The sequence below is a fragment of the Ambystoma mexicanum genome, chromosome 3q, assembly GCF_040938575.1.
Source record: "Ambystoma mexicanum isolate Mex_15411 chromosome 3q, UKY_AmexF1_1, whole genome shotgun sequence".
Classification (NCBI taxonomy): Eukaryota; Metazoa; Chordata; class Amphibia; order Caudata; family Ambystomatidae; genus Ambystoma; species Ambystoma mexicanum.
The window spans coordinates 1,025,059,475-1,025,073,822 of record NC_090926.1 but is presented as its reverse complement, the minus strand read 5'-3'; the positions used below and the strand labels follow the sequence as shown (position 1 = coordinate 1,025,073,822).

Below are 14,348 nucleotides of genomic sequence, written 5' to 3'. Positions count from 1 at the left end.
ACACATATTCCAGTTGTCTAATGAGTAGTAAGGATATTTTGAAGGTATGGAAATGGAAATGGTCCCCTGAGTATGTTAAATATCTTGCTGTATATATCATCGGTGATTTGAGGAAAATTATGCAATATAATTTTGATAAACTCGTGGATAAAATTATATATCCAATAAGACGATGGGAAAGACTACATTTATCATTATGGGCAAAGATAAATGGGATAAAGATGATTTTATTACCAAAAGTGTTATATATAAAATTCAGTCGATTCCGTTATTGATTTCCCAAAAACAGATTTTGCAAATTGAAAAGATTTTTCAATGTTTCTTGTGGGGGTTGGGTAAGAAGCCGCAAATCCCTAGATTTATCCCGATGCAAAGTGTGGATGAAGGAGCTTTTGGATATCCTGACTTATGCAAGTACTGTAAGGCGTTCCTGCTCAAGAAGGGTACTTATTATTATACGAATGATGACTTTGCAGGTGCTATATGGCTAGGCATGGAGAGCGGGGTTTGCAATCCGTATCGTTTAAATAGCCTTCATACCATGGGCAATATGTCGGTTAATAGATTAAAGTTGAAGTCTATAGTGGCAACCAGGCAAACCTTGCAGGAGTGGTTTGGAGAGAATGGCCAGTCATATGGTTTTAGTAAAGATGCTTCTCTTTTGGCACAATGAGGTTTTACAATTAAATGATAGATGTTTGATTTGGCAAAATTTGGTTTTGGAAGGGGGTTTTGGCAATAGGTGATATATTGGATGGTGATGTTCTTTTGGCATTTGGGAACATACAGAGAAAGTACGGATTGCATGAAAGAGAAAGACAAAAATATGAAGACCTAAGCTCCCTGATTCATCTTAGGAAAAGAATGCTAGGTAATGCCCCGCACTGTGTCAACTGCTTACAGGACAGGAATATTCTGTGCGTACATATATGGCCTTTATGCAAATGGAAGATAAATATGTTGCGGCGTGGGATAAATTGAGAATGGTGTGGTCGGATGATCTGAATATGCATTTTACGGACAGGGAATGGAAGGATATTCTTAGGGTGAGTGCCAATGTGGGTACGGATTTGAAGTTTCGTCCGATTAGACAGAACGTGGTGGGTAAGGTGTACTGGACACCAGTTAAAATGTATAAACTGGGGTTACAATCTGATAATCTATGTTGGGGATGTGGAAATGATGTTGGTACCCTTATGCACCTTCTATGGGATTGCTCTAGAGTTCGGACTTTCTGGACTAATGTGATTGATAGAATTGATTTAATTTTGGATGTAGCTTTACAGAGATCAGGTGGGAACATTATCTTATTTCTACATTGAGGTAGGTGTAGGCGTTCTTTGAAATATAGTGGTTGGATACATAAGGCTTTATTGGTGGCCATAAGACTGATCCTTGGAGTTTGGAAAACTAGGAAGAAGCCTACAGTTGATGATTTGTTAGTTGATTTGCGCACCTTATCGAATTTTGAAAAGTTCTCATTTACAGTGAAAGACAAGGAAGAGGTGTACAGTTTGTTTTGGGGTGCATTCAATACCATGTATGATTGACTATATAGGCTGTGGAATAGTATAAGAAGTGGATAGAAATGATAAGTGGGAAAAGGAAGAGGAAAGGAAAAGAGATAGGGAAAGGGAAAAAGGGAAAGGGAAAAGAGAAAGGGAAAGATAAAAAAAAATGTCTCACTATTATACTTTTTGGGGGATTTGGTTTGGTGTATGTTCTATGTTAAATGTTTTTGACTGTTGTATTTTGCTCTTTTATTGTTCACAAAAAAGAAAATGTTTTTAGTATGTCAGAGGGATCATTTGATTATGCTGTTTTATTGATATGTTCTTTGATTGAATAATTTTGATTTGTGTTCTCTGGTTAACTATTCCTTTCTGTATTTGATTCTTCTGTGATTTAATTTAATGACATACTAATAAAGAGATTTGGAAAACAAAAATATATAAGAAGGTTCTGTGTCGGAAGCAGGGGGCCTCATGAGGTAAGTACTGTGACGAGGAAGAGTAGGACTATGAGTAATGAGGATTACAGGTAAGTAATCAGAGCATTATACCACCAGTTGCTCTGACACCCCACCCCACCCCGTATTGCCCATCTCCTTGTTTTCTGTTTTGTCCTGTCCCAGCACCTCCATGCCTCAGTGCCAGTGGTTTGCACTTTACATATAAATTAAAATAAAGTGTTCCACGGGGCTCTCTATGAAGTGTCCCGTTCATCAAAACCGTGATCCTAGGGTGTGCTGGAGAGTGACAACCAACTGCCTAAAGGGGCTGGGAGCCAAGGGAGGAGAGGTCTCGTTATTAAGGATGGTAGGAATTTTCCTGCAACGCGGACATTTGCTGCAATAGGTTGCTTTGTTGGGGTTTCCTGCTTTCAAATGGCTTCCCTTAAAGCATCCGTTTCCTGCTGGTACTAGGAAAGGAGACAGACTATGGGCCACCACAGAATTACCTCCTTATTAGCACTGCAAGGAAATGGCAAACACTTAGACAATAGGAATCCAATGTAAGGCGCAGATCAAGAGAGGAGCGCTTCAGTCAGACCAAGTCCACTTAAAACCAGCCATTTCCTGAAATGATGCAATGTTTGGGACGTCCTTTCCTCAACTGCAAGAGCTACACCTCAGAAACTTTTAGATAAAACCTACTGAGATATACATTACGTTATATGATATGGCATTTATAACGCGCCTATACACAAGTGTTTCATGGCGCGACGAGGCAAGGGAGGTGGGACAGAGACAACGATCTTACTAGGCCGAGTGACATCGACATCGTGCAAGTGCAGGGGAAGGGGAAAGTGTGGGGGTAAAAAGAACTGCAGAGAAGGACACGGTAGAAATGGAGCCTTAACTGGAACGGGTGTTCAATACACACATTTGCTACCAAAGGAAGAAGCACGGGTGAGTAGTGCAGGAGGCTAGAACATGTAGTGGGGGGCAGAGTGGACATTTAGGTAGCACAGGGAGCCAGCACTAGGGGGCATCGGAAAGATCTCAGGCTTATGTAAATAACTTCACACCCCACTGGTTTCATCCGAGCCCCTTCCATTAGCCGCGTTTAAAATGCTTCTGTCATAATGGATGCTCCTTGAGACATCAGGTAGGTGTTCACAAGTTCCTTTTATTAAAGGTACTATCAAGCAGTTGCATAGGAACAAGACAGGAACTCCGGAGTCATGCAGGAGCCCACTGGCACACACCACCCAGGCTCACATCTCTCCAACTGCCTGGGCTGGAACCAACTTCATACACATACATCCCAGTCACTCCCCAATGAACACACGAACTTCCAGAGTTCTTTTGGGTTCCTTTATGTGTGTATGGCTATGTAGAACTAAATGCCCTCCTTCAAGCAGCTGGTAGAGACAACTGACTGGAACTCGCAGGACCCTCGAGAACCAATCCAGGCTTCCACACCCAGACGATCTCCTTCTTGCACTCTGATCAAACTAACTGTCCTCTGAAGACCAAACTGGAATTTCATGTCATCACCCTACTGACAAACACGCTCCTTAAGAGCACTCCACAAATCTCATCCTTCCCAACAAAAGAAGGCCCATCTAAGGTGGGTTGAAAGAGTTGGTCATTCAGGTCATTGCAACAGGCGAAAGACAGATGTGGGACCACTTCACAAGACATATCTCATATACTTTTGAGTGTGAAATGTTTTAAAAGCTGCAGTTTCCTCGTTCCCAAAGCAGCCCACTACATGGGCGTTACTGCATGGGTTGATAAAGTCACAAGGATATGGCCATCTGGTCTCCCAGTTGTATCGCAGTTTTATGGCAGATATTCCGTCGGGAAGATGTGTCTAGGCAGCTCTGGTGAGAGATCTAGGTAAGGAAATCGCAAGTGATGATTGGCAATATGTGATGAGTCAAACCAAAAGGGTATCCCTGAATTCCAAGTTTAAGTTGATTAATTTTAAGGATCAGGTTTACCATACCACAGTAAAACTGCATAAACACTTGATGACCACCCCAGACACGTGCGCCAGATGTGGCTTCAGTCCAGCAGATTTTATGCACTTGGCCTGGGACTGTCCGTATATATTCCTAGCCTAGGGAGAAGTGATGTCCAGGGTCTCACGCATTATCGATGAACAGCTTTATCATGATCCTATGGTGGTGCTATTGGGATGCACAAGGCACCTACCTCGGGCGGTCCGAATAGTGACTGGCCTGCTCTTGGTTGCTATGTCTTGGTGGAAGGGCCCTCCACCCACCCCCGCACATCATGCTCACCTGGTTGAAAGACGTGGCATATTGTCACGATATGGAGATGGCATTCATCCGTACTATGCCGTTACATGCCCATCCAACAGAGGTGTTGCCGTCATATGTACAATATTTGCTTAACGTGGAGGAATAATTGAGTTGTACCTGAATGTATACTGCCTCTCTTGGTTTGTTTGTACAGTGACTCCATGTGATGTTTCAAGATTATTGTGGGTTGCTGTCTGTTCTGGACTCTGTTATTAGGATATTGTTTTTCTTTTTTGTTGTAAAATCAATAAATAAATATTTTTTTTAAAATCCTTTCCAACTAAGCCGGGCCAACCACAGATCCTGCCTTCCTCCCGAGGGCCTCAAATTGAACTGGGCCAGTTGTGGCATGCGCTGCAAACCTGTAGGTACACACCCTCCTTTCCAATGCTGCTTCCCACTCCTTGCCCTCCTTAAGGGCCATGCAAATCCCCTCCATAAAGTGACCTATTAAACCTCACCACTGCCCCATTAGTGGAGAGATGAAACAGATGTTCTGAAATGAACTAGTCCCGTCCCAGCCAGGTAATCCTACATTACCCTGGATGTGAATTGCACGCCATTATCAGTCAACGGTCTGCTCGGGAAACCATCCCTTTAGAAGGTCCGATCCAGGAAAGCTACTACCGCACGAGAGTCAGCCTCTTGTACAACCTTGGTATCCACCCACTTCGAATTAGATCTATTAAAACAGACGCATACTTCTAGCGCCCTCTAACACCACTCAACGGGCCCAGCACATAAATGGCGATCATAGAAACTAATGGCTTCAATGGTTGTGTGTATGTATTTAACATTCTGTCAAGACTCCCTACACACAGCACAACCTTTGACAATCTCCTTCACTTCATTGTCTATTGCCGGGCCACCAAAAGCCCGCTCAGTCGAGACCTTTCATCTTGGGCATGCCCAGGTGTCCATCATGAGCTGCCTCTACAATCGTACTCCTAACCCCTGAAGGAGGAATAATGCGTCCTGGCCTGAAAACTTGCGTCCCCTCCACCCTCAACTGGTCGCAGATCTTGTGAAATTCTGTTAAAACCACAATCACCAATCCAGTGCTACCAATTAGAGCCCACCATCTCCTTCACCCTTCTCAAGGTCTCATCTGCCTTCTCAGCCTGCTCCCACTCTTGAGTTGTGATGGCTCCACCACGAATCACAAAGACCTCATCTAGCCCCAACAATTCATTCTCCAGTTATTCATCGTCCACCACAGCACTATTTGTTCTGAAAAGAAAGTTGGATAGAATATTTTCCTTACCAAGCACAAACTTCAAACTTGAAGGAATGGCTTTGCAGCAAAGTCACCCCACCTGACAATCGAGCGAGAGACCCAGTTGAGTCCTTTTGACATAAATAAACTCACTAAGGGCGACATAAAGGCCCGAGAGGCAAAGGCAATCATTCTCTCCACACCATGCTAACGCTGACATATGACAGCCCCAAGTCCAGTGTCACAAGCATCAGTCATCAGATATGTGTCTCTCAGTGTTGAAACATCCCAGCACTGGAGCACTCGCCATAGCCTTTTTTGATTCACAGAAATTCTTTATTACAGGCCTCTGGCCACTCAAAGCTCACATTTTTCTTGCACAACGGTCTGAAGTGCACACAGCGATCGCAAAGGTTCCTGACAAACTTGGCATAGTACTCAACCAGCCCTAAAACAACCATTCCGATAAATGTACCAAACAAGTCTGAATCATTTGCTAAACATGGTTCCTTCCCGGCAGACATCTGTTCAGACAAAACACGTTGTATGGAAGCATATCTAAAACAAACAGCAGCCGGTCAACATGGTGCTAATGCTTGTGCAAAGCAATAACCTGTACACAGGATTCCAACAGGGCGGGCCGCAAAACTGGGGACAAATACGCTGCTCCTTGAACCCGATATGTTAAGTAATATTTAAACACATAAAGAAGACAATGTAAAACCCATGAGGTGCATCATGGCGCTAGGTTAGTCTTAAGACTGTCGATTGGCGCCAGTAAACCTTTTGTTTTAATGCATAACTGTTGTAAACTATTCCTAGAATGGTCGTACTTATCATATGGTCGTACTTATCATACGTTTTCTTAAAAAAATAAATAAAAAATAAAACATTTTTATGGGTTTTTGGAAAGCATTACTCAACTTCGACATTTTCAAAACTTAGCTCATTACTGCCTTCACTGAAAAAAACATTACCTCTTCAATTAAGACAGAATGAGATTACCAGATGCAGAGTGCAGGAGACACATTGGCACGTATCTACTGTTAAGGCAAGAATCTACAGTCCGGTACCTGGGAATTTGGGTATGCAATGTTGAAGAGCTAGAGAGATTTGGGTTCTCCGAATTGGTGGATGCACCGATTTGAGCAACCAAGGAAATTCAAAAATGTAGGCATTGTCAGTCTTGAAGAAGGTTGTCAATGAAGATGCTCAAGCATTAACATTGCTTAACTATGGTCTATTGAAAGTAATTACAATACCCAAGACAAATAAATTGCATACATTCACAAATTGCAGCTTGTATTTTACAAACTATGTTGCACTTTCCACAATAGATTTGTCTTTTTGTGCATGAACTATGGAATTTTCTTGACTCCGTTTGCTCTTTCAACATTGTAACTATATTGATCTACTTACCAATAAGTGATGCGAAATAACTCAGGGGGTATTACCCCATCATAAACTATATTCCATTTGATAATTCACACTTCACAAAATGATCGGTTATAGTTCCAAATTTTCAGAATGGAAATGGTTTTATATTTATATAAAATGGAGTATCCGTCAATCAATAAAAGAATCAACCATATTGTGCGTTCACTATTAATCCATGATAATGTTAAAAGCCCTTTCCTCATCTCATTTGACACGTTTAGATAAACTACATATTGCGTCTATTTAAAAGCAGACTTTACGCTGACTCCCAGTTAAGTAAAATAATCTGGTGGGTTATGCACCTGCTGCAGATATATGTTCAAGTTCTAGTCGCAGCAAGCGCAAATCGCCATTACAAATCAATTCAAAGTGCAATATCACCAACAATTATATCGCTGTCAAAGCATAATCAGCTTGTTGTGTGTCCTATAAATCGACAGTATATAGTATTTTAATATTTTGAGTATCGAATATTAAAAGTCTACCAAGAAACCATAGTGGAATCTAACCCATGTTTGTGAATGGTCACAAAAGGTCGGCAGATTTACAATCCTAAACCCCACTAAATGCCAACATATTATACATAGATCACAGTTACACATTTCGAGATCCTGATCACCACAGCACTTTGGTTATTTGCACAGAGTACTGGTTACAGAGGATTCCCCATCAACTTTTCATAATTATGCGCCATGCTTGCCTGGCGGCATAGCAACAGCCCTAGTGTCCCATGCAATGCGAAGGTATCCCCCCCCCCCCCTCATCGCCTGTACACTTTCCATGTATTCCCTAGTAAAAGTACAGCAGACTGTGTGGTGTCGGTACCATTGCCACGGCAAGGCCTTCACGCTTCGCATTTCTTGGCTGGGGGTGCCTCTACTTGTGTGCAGAGGCTGGCCCGATGTTTACAGAACTCCCAATGCGGGGCAGGGCAGCCATCATCAATGGTGCTAGCTGTGCGACGGGCAGCACGCTCCAAATAACATGCTCAATTGCAAATTTTACTCATCCGCAGCATTTCACCGATTCACCAAAAGTGTCCCCGAGAAACTGAAGGCCCGGGATACAATTTAGGTAATTTGTATTTGTGAATTGGTTTAAATGTGTTATGCTTATACAATGTATCATTTCACATTTAAATATAACCATTCTGCAATTCTTATCAAATTTCGGCAAATCCGAAGTGTGTCTTTGTGCTGCTGTGCCCACTGGCCCTGCCACGGATGATTGCCACCACTTTGTCACCTACAGGTAGGCCCATTGGTGTAGGACTCAATTCTAAAACTGGACAAATATTGCCCCAGCCGAGCAATCACGCAGCCTACGGTACGAATATCTCACACCACTAATGTGGAAACAGGCCGCAGGCACGGCCAACCATTCATTCACGATAGAATGCGGCTAAGCACATCTGGTATAGTTTCACACATAGCCGTCCAGACTAAAACACCCGACATACCTCAACACTTCTGCTACTAGCATATAGCGACAATCGCACAAAAGGAACCTGATATAGCTGGTCCCAGACTCTCTCAACAATAGCAATCTATCTCTAACCCTCAACAGCACCCACCCACGAGCCTGACCTCTCTTGGGCTGCTTAGTCGAGCCTTTCCAGCCATGGCCATAATTGCAGGGGGCACGGGGGTGTTTGTCCCCCTCAAGTTTCATGGCACACCATTTTGGCCCCATTCATTTGGCTGGAGCACCTTTTCTAAAGATGCCATGTCCGCCCCAACATTTTCAGCAAAGTTACTCCACTCTTGCCAGCCACCCAAGCCTTAGAATGGCAACATGCACACATGAATCTTCTAAGCCAAACTCCATAGAATTTCCAACCACATCGACTACGGTCACCAAGGGCGTTCCAACAAAGAAAAAAGCACATTGAGGTCACACAAGTGGGGAAAGAGTGCTATATAAATAACCAAATATAATACAGTACAATACAATACAATATATCTGAAGGGTGGTGTTAAACAGTGGCTGGGAATATGTCGGCTTTCTGGTGCACATTTTTGAAGAGCTCGGAACCGCCCGAATGTGAGAGTTAATGAAGCTTAAGTGTCGAAATTCTAACTAGATGTCATCTCACAGAGGCCAGCACCACTATGAGAAACCCCTCCACTCAACCACAGCCCATGTATGTGGGACCCTTCAGAACGCAACGAGCCTGCTGCTCATTGCCAAGCCCACAGGCAACGCGTGGGTTCATGAAAAAACGTGGAGCGAGGCACGGTGTCCCGGTCTCGTGGTACTGTAATTATCTTCGTGCAGAAGCTGAGGCAATGCTTTCTGCAACAGTCACCTGCTCGTTCACATCCTGGACTAGCCCTGGTTTCCTGGTGACAAAGGAACCACGGAGAAGCAAACATTAAGGCGTCAATGCTAAACCATTCGCTTTGGCCCTGAAAAGATAGCATAAACAAGCCTTGGCAAATTCAATCGGTTTTTGTTGTCACGCGTCAAGCGCTACTTCAAAAGGCCCAAGAAAACACAAGACGTGGCTGAAGGTCAGCAATGCAGGTCGCAGCATTACAAGTTACAACAATAATTAAAAGTACTGCACACAAAACAAGCATGGACAAAGCTAAGAGGATTTAACGGGCCTATGGTAAGGGCAGTTTTAAAAAGGACCCATAAACTTTGCGCCAGAGGAGAAATAAATTCACATCATCACAGGGGATATTCAACAACTGCATAAACAGGCAAACACTTAAGAGGTGGGGGCAAAGGCTTCTCTCCAGCCTGTACTCTCTTAAATACAAACGAAATGCAGCATATTTCAACTAATTCACACACAGGACATTGATCTTTCTGCAAATTACAATAACAGAAGCATGCAAACTGAGGAAGTAAGGAGACATCGCTATGGCGGGTATGTAGTAATGCACATTTGCCACCTACACTATCTATGCCGCAAGTGTCGCAAAAAACAACACGAAGAAGCATGCAAACAGCTAATCGCGAGAGCTGAGCATGCAGGGGTTAGGCATGGGCAATCCAATCCAGGGGGTCAACAGGGCTCAATCAGCAGGGAGCTAGGGAGGGAGCGTTCCAGGAGCAAGGCAGCACAGAGGGAGGTGGGGCAGATTCTGATTTTAAAAAAATAATAAGCCAGGGCTCCAAAATAAATGTAACCCTCATTCTAGAGTGGCATCTCGTGGTGTTTGATTTTGATTTGAGATTTGTAAGGCGGCGAAGCCCGCAGGCATTATTATGGGACAAATTGTTTGGCTGGTGCCTGGAAGAGAATTGTGGGGGAAATGTGTTGAAAGGGTCTTCTGTGCATAAACTGAAGGTGGTATGAGTGAAGGGTAGAATGCACGGTTGGATAATTGAATCATCAGACATTACATGTACAAATCCAAGATATATTGCCCCAGGAATATGAAATGGAAAATGGGACACCACAAGGCACAGTCATCAGCCCAATACTATTTAATCAATGAACTACTTGAAGTTCTGAAAAATAAGGGCTGGCAAGTTGGGTTCTACAGAGAAAATTGAATATTTTTGTGCAAATGGAAACCTCTGAAAGCAGTACAAGATGAACTACAGAACACCAAATGCTATGATAACTTTGTGTGATAAAAAGGAAGGAGTTTCAGTATCCAGGGTCAAGAAGGCAGAATGGCCATTTACAAGCAAAACAGGCACTCGCTGGAATTGTACATGAAACAGTACTCAATGCAGACCTGCGGATACTTCTTGACACCAAACTATCATGGAATGGTCAGGTGGCCAAGGCAATCACCAAATGCGGGAAGAAAAGCTTTAATGGTAGCAATTACAGGCACTGAATGGGGAGGTAACCAAAAGAGCCTGCTTATATTGTGCACACGATTGATGCAGACATCCTAGAATACGCGACAGTCAGATAGTCTGTTACAGTACAGCACAGAGGAACTCCTGGGGAATAATCAGGCCAGAGCCCTTAGAATGGCCAGAAGAACAAGAAGCCATAGACCCAATGAAGCAGTGCAATTAATAGTAATGAAGCCACAGATATAAGAAGGATGTTCCTGCATGTCAACGGCTGGATAAATAGGGCAAAAAGCACTGCAAGGTACCATCTAACTGACAATTATATGCATGAGTACAAGGCAAGTAAATGGATGAGGAGTAGAACATATGGATTCCATGTCCTAAAGGAGATAAGGAAAATGAAGATGGAGAGGTACAAGATGGTAGCAGGGACATAAAGAGTAATGCTTCCAATATGGGCCATGAGACAACCAAACATATGTACCAGCCTAGTGAACTCCGTGTCCAAAAAGAAGGGGGAAAACGAAGAAAAAAATTAAAATCACAAAGGCTAAGGCAAGAATGTGCACAAAGAAAAATAAGAAAAAACAGTCACAAGTGGTTGCAAAGGTCCAGGCACAGACATAATGGGTATGGCACAGCCTATTACGTAATAGACAGGGAAGAGTACAAAATGGCAAGGCCTCTGAACCGATGGACATTAATATTGAGTTGTTGAGCCTTGCAGAACTAGGCTTGGACCCTGCAATCGTTTTTGTAGGCTCGTGGTGCTCTTCAAGCAGAAGAAAAAGGTGATGGCAATAACAAAGATACAATCCCACAAATACCCCAGTGGATAGACAAGCTAGCCCGAAGGGGAAAAGTGGGCAATTGGAATGGATATCCAGTCTTAGAGGGATTCTAGCTATTTGAGCTAGCAGTCAGAGCAGCTTACGGGGCAACCAAGAAAGAGCATGTGGACACAGGAATACCACTTAGTACTGGAGAAATTAAGGCTTTGGTTACAGGAAATATCGACAGAAAGTGGCAAATGCCCAGGGATTACAGTTATAAAATCTACAAGACACGGTCCAAGAAAAAAAACCTGAAGCAGGGCTCCCTAAAAAGGAGTTAAGAGGGGAGACGATTATTAACAGACTAAGACTGGGGCACAGTGGTCTGCAGGATTGAAACATAAAATATAGGAAAAAGGGGCAACTGCAGTGTTTGCAATATTACAGAGACAGTGGAATGTTAGGTACTGGTGAACGCCATACTAAGTAGAACAGGGATAACGCGTCAGTAACTTAGGGATTTGCTACGAACCGACTGGTAAGCAGTGAGAGACCCTAACGTACTGTCAAGGAGATAGGGACATGGGAGTGATTGGACACCGATATAAGTTATGGTCAACAGTTGCTGCATGACATGGAGGTCATCCCTCATCCAAGTGGATGGGGAAACGCCTGCACCACCCACGACGGGATGAAGTAAGAAGCAACCAGCCCACACTAATCTTTTGAACCGGCCCACTGGGATTTTTCCCGTATGATAGTCTGGGCCTGGAAGGCGCAGCCAGCAGCTACATGTAAGGACTACAGACTGAACGCCAGCAGCTCCATATAAAGGCCACACACTAAATGGATGCAGGAAACATGGGAGCGAGCAGCTTTGGAGGAACGAGGCAGACTGGAAGCATTCAAAGAGCAAGGTAAGCACGCAAGCAGATAGTTTAAAGTCAGGCGATATGAAGGTGCAAACAGTGTAGACAGAAACCAAGGTGCAGAGTCAAACAAACTGGTGCAGGTCAAATATGTTTCAGATAGGACATAGGCTAGGCAGGAAAAAGACATACACAGGTCCCTGGTGAAATGTTAAAGGGATCAGATGGGAGGAAGGCAGCATGGATATTCAATGTGGTAGAAACGGAGCCCTACGTAAATGATGGTGGACGAATTGTAGCACGAAGCAGCGAGGAAATAGGAACCGGCCCGCATGGAACAGGAACAAGAGGAGCGGGCAACTTTAAGGGGAAAGGGCCAGATATGAAACAGGCAGCACAGAAGAAAAGCGCACAGGGGGCAGGCAATGCCAACGGTACATCGCAACCCAAGCAAAGTGGAAATAAGTACATAGGCGACACTGGCAGGCAGTGTGGGTACATAGAAAAAAGGCAGAATGGAAGCACAGAGGAGGTAGGCAGTGTGGCTGGGGTAGATGGACAGAAAGCATATAGGAGGAAGGCAGTGGGAGTATATAGGAACCAAGCAACATGGACACACATAGGAGGCAGGCAATATAAGTGTAGGTATATATGAACCAAGCAACATGGAAATAAACACATAGGAAGCAGGCAGCGAGGGGTATACAGGAGGTATGGAAGAAAACACAAAGAAGACTCGAAGCATGAGGATGTATATGAACTAAGCAATGCGGTAATAAGTGCACAAGAGGCAGGTAGTTTAGTGATGCATAAAAGTTAAAAACAAGGAAACATAGAGCAGGCATAGAGTGTTGATGGGTACATAGAAACCAAGCAACATAGAAGCATACGGGCGTCAGGCACGACTGCGGGTTGTATATCGGAACCGATATAGAAAAAGCACATTGGAGTCATGTAGAGTAAGAGGTTGTATAGAAAGCAGTAAACCTGCAAAGAAGCATATTGGAACGGGCATTGTGGGGCTATCCAGGAACCAAATGTCGTCATAGGTGGTAAGTCACCAGAGAGGAGCCAATTCACGTAGGGCAGACAAAGGTACTGCACGGCTGGCTCTCAAACTGCAAGTCTCCGAGGCTTTTGAAAGCACTTGTTTTGGGCGGATGATCTCACTGAAGTACATACAAGACTCGAAGCATGTTGAGAGATCGAGAAAGAGTCCAAGGCGAGGGCAACCATACACACCATATGAAACTCGTCGAACAGAGTATATGCAGATATGAACCAGGCAGCTTCGGCAAACATGAACTATCCTATAGTGAAAAAGCACATGACCTAGGAGCCGCAGGCAAACATGAATCAGATGGCATACGGAGTCATGGTATCTAACAGAGGAACCAAATAGGATGGGACTGCTTTAGAAGTCATGCTATTTGGGGCTAGGGATAGTTATGACCCGGAGAGTAGACACGAGGCAAGCAGTAATAAGGAGCAGACAGAAGGATTGTATGATTGACTAATGAATAGGCAGCATAAAATAGGGTGTGGAAAATGGCAACACGGGATTGAGGATGGGGGGTGGGGGGGCAGGAGTAGTAGAGAGCACGCTTAGTGCGGCGAACGTGAGTCCAGATGCATGGGATTCAATGGGACACGGATACAGTTCAGCAGAAAGCGTGTAGAATATATGGACAGTAAAAGAGAAGCACTGCAGAATTTGCAACGGGTATACAGTGTTCCTGCAGAGGGATGGATATGCTCCGATTGCCATGTCCTTTATCGCTCAACTCCAACTCCCTTGTCCTCACCCCTTGATTAACCCATTAGTCACAGTTATATACCGCCCCAATATCCCCTTTTATTTTCATCAACGCATGGGTCGCCTGCCCCCCTTATGTCCCTCCCCACTGTCCCACGGTAGCTCACCCTCCGCTTGCTCCTTTGCGCTCTGTCCCTAGGGGAGGGCACTGTCATCTCCCCGCCCAGCCCACCGACACTGCTCTTGGGAGAGCC

The 14,348-nt window shown here is 44.1% G+C and overlaps 1 protein-coding gene across 1 annotated transcript in view; it reads right to left on the bottom strand.

The window, feature by feature from the left end:
- Window positions 1-14,348, bottom strand: part of TBC1D16 (TBC1 domain family member 16) — a 1,332,482-nt gene extending 1,318,134 nt beyond the window's left edge. Inside the window, exon 1 of the mRNA XM_069655199.1 lies at window positions 14,262-14,348. The gene's annotated coding sequence lies outside the window, so the exon portion shown is untranslated. The remainder of the gene's footprint in view (window positions 1-14,261) is intronic.